The sequence below is a fragment of the Mustelus asterias genome, unplaced genomic scaffold (genome assembly GCF_964213995.1).
Source record: "Mustelus asterias unplaced genomic scaffold, sMusAst1.hap1.1 HAP1_SCAFFOLD_3683, whole genome shotgun sequence".
NCBI classification, from domain to species: Eukaryota; Metazoa; Chordata; class Chondrichthyes; order Carcharhiniformes; family Triakidae; genus Mustelus; species Mustelus asterias.
In genome coordinates this window covers 22,501-29,163 of record NW_027593628.1, presented here as the reverse complement: position 1 = coordinate 29,163, position 6,663 = coordinate 22,501, and the positions used below count along the sequence as shown (strand labels likewise).

The 6,663-nt window shown below is 58.3% G+C and overlaps 1 long non-coding RNA gene across 1 annotated transcript; it reads left to right on the top strand.

Annotated features, from left to right (window-relative positions):
• Positions 1 to 1,275: 1,275 nt before the first annotated feature.
• On the top strand, positions 1,276 to 2,489 carry LOC144490724 (uncharacterized). The gene is made up of 3 exons (XR_013497324.1): positions 1,276 to 1,384; positions 1,683 to 1,797; positions 2,373 to 2,489. It is a non-coding gene; the product is annotated as an uncharacterized LOC144490724 (long non-coding RNA).
• The last annotated feature ends 4,174 nt before the right edge of the window (positions 2,490 to 6,663 follow it).

Below are 6,663 nucleotides of genomic sequence, written 5' to 3'. Positions count from 1 at the left end.
GAGAGAGAGACAAAGAGACAGAGAGATTAGAGAGAGAGACAGAGAGATAGAGAGAGAGAGACAGAGGGAGAGAGAGACAGAAAGAAGAGAGAAAGATACACAGTGAGAGAGAGAGACACACACACACACACACACAGAGGGAGAGAGAGACAGAGAGACAGAGAGATAGAGAGAGAGAGACAGAGAGATAGAGAGAGAGAGACAGAGGGAGAGAGAGAGAGAAAGAAGAGAGAAAGATACACAGTGAGAGAGAGAGACACACACACACACACACAGAGGGAGAGAGAGACAGAGAGAGGAAGAGAAAGAGAGAGAGGCAGAGAGAGAGACAAAAACATAAAGAGAGAGGGAGGGAGAGAGAGGGACAGACAGTCAGAGAGAGAGAGAGCGAAAGAGTGAGAGTGGGGCGGGGGTGAGGTAGAGCGGGGGAATTCCAGAGTTTAGGACAGAGAATTCGGGAGAATGTCAGTGGGGGAGGATGTGGGAGGGGTGGGGGGGTGGGTGTGGAGAATGTGGGACTCGCTCCCACGGGGGGGAGAATGTGGGACTCGCTCCCATGGGGGGAGAATGTGGGACTCACTCCCACGGGGGGAGAATGTGGGACTCACTCCCACGGGGTGAGAATGTGGGACTCGCTCCCACGGGGGGAGAATGTGGGACTCACTCCCACGGGGGGAGAGGGGGAGAATGTGGGACTCACTCCCATGGGGGGAGAGGGGGAGAATGTGGGACTCGCTCCCATGGGGGGAGAATGTGGGACTCACTCCCACGGGGGGAGAATGTGGGACTCACTCCCACGGGGGGAGAATGTGGGACTCGCTCCCACGGGGGGAGAATGTGGGACTCACTCCCACGGGGGGAGAGGGGGAGAATGTGGGACTCACTCCCATGGGGGGAGAGGGGGAGAATGTGGGACTCACTCCCACGGGGGGAGAATGTGGGACTCGCTCCCACGGGGGGAGAATGTGGGACTCACTCCCACGGGGGGAGAGGGGAGAATGTGGGACTCGCTCCCATGGGGGGAGAGGGGGAGAATGTGGGACTCGCTCCCATGGGGGGAGAGGGGGAGAATGTGGGACTCACTCCCATGTGGGAAGAGGGGGGTGAATGTGGGACTCGCTCCCACGGGGGGAGAGGGGGTGAATGTGGGACTCACTCCCACGGGGGGAGAGGGGGGTGAATGTGGGACTCGCTCCCACGGGGGGAGTGGGGGGTGAATGTGGGACTCGCTCCCATGTGGGGAGAGGGGGGTGAATGTGGGACTCGCTCCCACGGGGGGAGTGGGGGGAGAATGTGGGACTCGCTCCCACGGGGGGAGTGGGGGGAGAATGTGGGACTCACTCCCACGGGGGTGGAGAATGTGGGACTCGCTCCCACGGGGGGAGTGGGGGGTGAATGTGGGACTCGCTCCCATGGGGGGAGAGGGGGAGAATGTGGGACTTGCTCCCACGGAGGGAGTGGGGGGAGAGAATGTGGGACTCACTCCCATGTGGGGAGAGGGGGGTGAATGTGGGACTCGCTCCCACGGGGGGAGTGGGGGGTGAATGTGGGACTCGCTCCCATGTGGGGAGAGGGGGGTGAATGTGGGACACGCTCCCACGGGGGGGAGTGGGGGGAGAATGTGGGACTCGCTCCCACGGGGGAGTGGGGGGAGAATGTGGGACTCGCTCCCACGGGGGGAGTGGGGGGTGAATGTGGGACTCGCTCCCACGGGGGGGAGAATGTGGGACTCACTCCCACGGGGGGAGTGGGGGGTGAATGTGGGACTCACTCCCATGTGGGGAGAGGGGGGTGAATGTGGGACTCGCTCCCACGGGGGGGAGTGGGGGGAGAATGTGGGACTCGCTCCCACGGGGGAGTGGGGGAGAATGTGGGACTCGCTCCCACGGGGGGGAGAATGTGGGACTCGCTCCCACGGGGGGAGTGGGGGGTGAATGTGGGACTCGCTCCCACGGGGGAGGGAGTGGGGGGGAGAATGTGGGACTCGCTCCCACGGGGGGGAGAATGTGGGACTCGCTCCCACGGGGGGGAGAATGTGGGACTCGCTCCCACGGGGGGAGAATGTGGGACTCGCTCCCACGGGGGGGTGGGGGAGAATGTGGGACTCGCTCCCACGGGGGAGTGGGGGGAGAATGTGGGACTCGCTCCCCTGGGGAGGGGAGTGGGGGGAGAATGTGGGACTCACTCCCACGGTGGGGGGAGAATGTGGGACTCACTCCCACGGGGGGAGAATGTGGGACTCGCTCCCACGGGGGGGGGAGTGGGGGGAGAATGTGGGACTCGCTCCCACGGTGGGGGGGAGAATGTGGGACTCGCTCCCACGGGGGGAGTGGGGGGTGAATGTGGGACTCGCTCCCACGGTGGGGGGGGAGAATGTGGGACTCGCTCCCACGGGGGGAGTGGGGGGGAGAATGTGGGACTCGCTCCCACGGGGGGAGTGGGGGGGCGAATGTGGGACTCGCTCCCAGGGTGGGGGGGAGAATGTGGGACTCGCTCCCCACGGGGTCGGGGGGGGGAAGCGGTCGAGCTGAATAGCTTTGGTGTGGGGGAGGGGTTGGTGGGGGGCGGGGGGGGGGGGGGGGGTGCGGTGTCCAACGCCCAAGTGTCCGGGCGTCGAGATACAAGGCGGCGACACGCGGTTCCTGGGTGGGCGCGTTCCTCCCTCCCTCCCTCCCTCCCTCCCTCCCCACACTCCTGCGTCACACATCGCCCCGCGCCCCCACAATCACTCGGCTGACTCACACTTCAAGAACTGGCAAAAAGGACAGTTTCAGCAGAATGTTCGTACGAGCCAGGGAGGGAGGGAGGGAGGGAGGGAGGGAGGGAGGGAGGGGGGGAGGGGGGGAGCGAGGGAGGGAGAGAGGGAGGGAGGGAGGGAGGGGGAGAGAGAGATCTCCACAGCCCATCAGGGGAAGGACGATTAATCATGTTTTACATTACCCTCCAACATTAATCGCAGCATATATCTGGTGTTTGATTGCCGCGGTTCCGCACTTGATCTAAGTCCCAGACAGTGTTCCATCCTCCAGTTGCAGTGAGTATTTGGAACAACGTCAGGCCCCCAGTAAATCACGCTGGATGCAAGCTGACACGTTGTAAATTATTCCGCATTCCAGACAATTACACTTAACGTTCTTGGGCAGAGGGCCCTGGCGGAAATGCTTTCCGGAGATCGCTGCCTCTCTCCGTCCCTGACGAGTAACAGAGAGCTTTTGTTTCCCAAGGCTCCCTGGCCCTGTAACCATCCCCAAATTAATCCCACTGCCCCCCGCTCTCTCCCCATAGCCCTGAACCATGCCCAAACTGATCCCACTGCCCCCGCTCTCTCCCCATAGCCCTGTATCAATCCCCAAATTAATCCCACTGCCCCCGCTCTCTCCCCATAGCCCTGTATCAATCCCCAAACTAATCCCACTGCCCCCCGCTCTCTCCCCATAGCCCTGTATCAATCCCCAAACTGATCCCACTGCCCCCCAGCTCTCTCCCCATATCCCTGTATCAATCCCCAAACTAATCCCACTGCCCCCGCTCTCTCCCCATAGCCCTGTGTCAATCCCCAAACTGATGCCACTGCTCCCACTCTCTCCATAGCCCTGTAACAATCCCCAAACTAATCCCACTGCCCCCGCTCTCTCCCCATAGCCCTGTATCAATCCCCAAACTAATCCCACTGCCCCCGCTCTCTCCCCATAGCCCTGTATCAATCCCCAAACTGATCCCACTGCCCCCGCTCTCTCCCCATAGCCCTGTGTCAATCCCCAAACTGATGCCACTGCTCCCACTCTCTCCATAGCCCTGTAACAATCCCCAAACTAATCCCACTGCCCCCGCTCTCTCCCCATAGCCCTGTATCAATCCCCAAACTAATCCCACTGCCCCTTGCTCTCTACCCACAGCCCTGTATCGATCCCCAAACTAATCCCACTATCCCCGCTCTCTCCCCATAGCCCTGTATCAATCCCCAAACTAATCCCACTGCCCCCCGCTCTCTCCCCATAGCCCTGTATCAATCACCAAACTAAACCCACTGCCCCGCTCTCTCCCCATAGCCCTGTATCAATCCACAAACTAATCCCACTGCCCCCGCTCTCTCCCCATAGCCCTGTATCAATCCCCAAACTAATCCCACTGCCCCGCTCTCTTCCCATAGCCCCGTAACAATCCCCAAATTAATCCCACTGCCCCACTCTCTCCCCATAGACCTGTATCAATCCCCAAACTAATCCCACTGCCCCCTGCTCTCTCCCCAAACTAATCCCACTGCCCCGCTCTCTCCCATAGCCCTGTATCAATCCCCAAACTAATCCCACTGCCCCGCTCTCTCCCCATAGCCCTGTATCAATCCCCAAACTAATCCCACTGCCCCCCGCTCTCTCCCCACAGCCCTGTATCAATCCCCAAACTAATCCCACTGCCCCCGCTCTCTCCCCATAGCACTGTGTCAATCCCCAAACTAATCCCACTGCCCCCGCTCTCTCCCCATAGCCGTGTATCAATCCCCAAACTAATCCCACTTCTCTCCCCATAGCCCTTGTATCAATCCCCAAACTAATCCCACTGCCCCCGCTCTCTCCCCATAGCCCTGTATCAATCCCCAAACTAATCCCACTGCCCCGCTCTCTCCCCATAGCCCTGTATCGATCCCCAAACTAATCCCACTGCCCCGCTCTCTCTCCATAGCCCTGTATCAATCCCCAAACTAATCCCACTGCCCCGCTCTCTCCCCATAGCCCTGTATCAATCCCCAAACTAATCCCACTGCCCCCGCACTCTCCCCATAGCCCTGTATCAATTCCCAAACGAATCCCACTGCTCCTCTCTCTCCCCATAGCCCCGTATCAATCCCCAAACTAATCCCACTGCCCCCGCTCTCTCCCCATTGCCCTGTATCAATCCCCAAACTAACCCCACTGCCCCCACTCTCTCCCCATCGCCCTGTATCAATCCCCAAAATAATCCCACTGCCCCCCGCTCTCTCCCCATAGCCCTGTATCAATCCCCAAACTAATCCCACTGCCCCCGCTCTCTCCCCATAGCCCTGTATCAATCCCCAAACTAAGGTACTAAGAGAATGGGAGGTGGGGGGAGAATCTTGAACCAGAGGAGGGGGGGCATAGTTTGAGATCTTATTGCAATGTTATCAGATTCTGATTTCCCCCACCCCCCAAGAATTAACTGGACAAGGAAGGACTCAATGAATGATGGGGCACTGGGAAGTTCTGTGGAACAAGGCGTATGGTGTGCTGGCCTTTATCAATCGAGGGATTGAGTTTAGGAGTCCGGGGATAATGATGCAGCTATATAAGACCCTCGTCAGACCCCACTTGGAGTACTGTGCTCAGTTCTGGTCACCTCATTACAGGAAGGATGTGGAAAAGATTGAAAGGGTGCAGAGGAGATTTACAAGGATGTTGCCTGGATTGAGTGGCATGCCTTATGAGGATAGGCTGAGGGAGCTCTGTCTTTTCTCCTTGGAGAGACGAAGGATGAGAGGAGACCTAATAGAGGTGTATAAGATGCTGAGAGGCATAGATCGGGTGGACTCTCAGAGGCTTTTTCCCAGGGTGGAAATGGCTGCTACGAGAGGACACAGGTTTAAGGTGCTGGGGGGTAGGTACAGGGGAGATGTTAGGGGTAAGTTTTTCACACAGAGGGTGGTGGGCGAGTGGAATCGGCTGCCGTCAGTGGTGGTGGAGGCGAACTCAATAGGGTCTTTTAAGAGACTCCTGGATGAGTACATGGGACTTAATAGGATGGAGGGTTATAGGTAGGCCTAGAAGGTAGGGATGTATTCGGCACAACTTGTGGGGCCGAAGGGCCTGTTTTGTGCTGTAGTTTTTCTATGTTTCTCAGAAGATATAGACGGAATGGTCGAATGGGCAGATAAGCGGCAGATGGAATTTAACCCTGGAAAGTGTGAGGTGTTGCACTTTGGAAAGAAGTAATTTGAAAAGGAAGTACTCAATGACTGGTGGGGACACTGGGAAGTTCTGTGGAACAAAGGGACCTTGGCGTGTTGGTCCACAGATCTCTGAAGGCGGAAGGGCAGGTTAGTCGGCTGGTGGAAAAGGCAGATGGGACACTGGCCTTCATCCATCGAGGCACAGACTACAAAAGCAGGGAAGTTGTGTTGGAGTTGTGTAGAGCGTTGGTGAGGCCACAGCTGGAGGAGTGCGTGCCGTTCTGGTCGCCTCATTATAGGAAGGATGTGGAGGGGGGCGCGGAGGAGATTCACCAGGGTGCTGCCTGGGACGGAGCGTGTAAGCTATGAAGAGAGGTTGGGGTAAGGCTTGGGTTGTTTTACGTTGGAGCAGAGAAGACTGAGGGGGCGACCTGATCGAGGGGTTCAAGATTATGAGGGACACGGACAGGGTGGATAAAGAGCAGCTGTTCCCCTGAGTTGAGGGGTCAGTCACGAGGTGGACATAGAACATAGAAAAACTACAGCACAAAACAGGCCCTTCGGCCCCACAAGTTGTGCCGAACACATCCCTACCTTCTAGGCCTACCTATAACCCTCCATCCTATTAAGTCCCATGTACTCATCCAGGAGTCTCTTAAAAGACCCCATCAAGTTTGCCTCCACCACCGCTGACGGCAGCCGATTCCACTCGCCCACCACCCTCTGTGTGAAAAACTTCCCCCTAACATCTCCCCTGTACC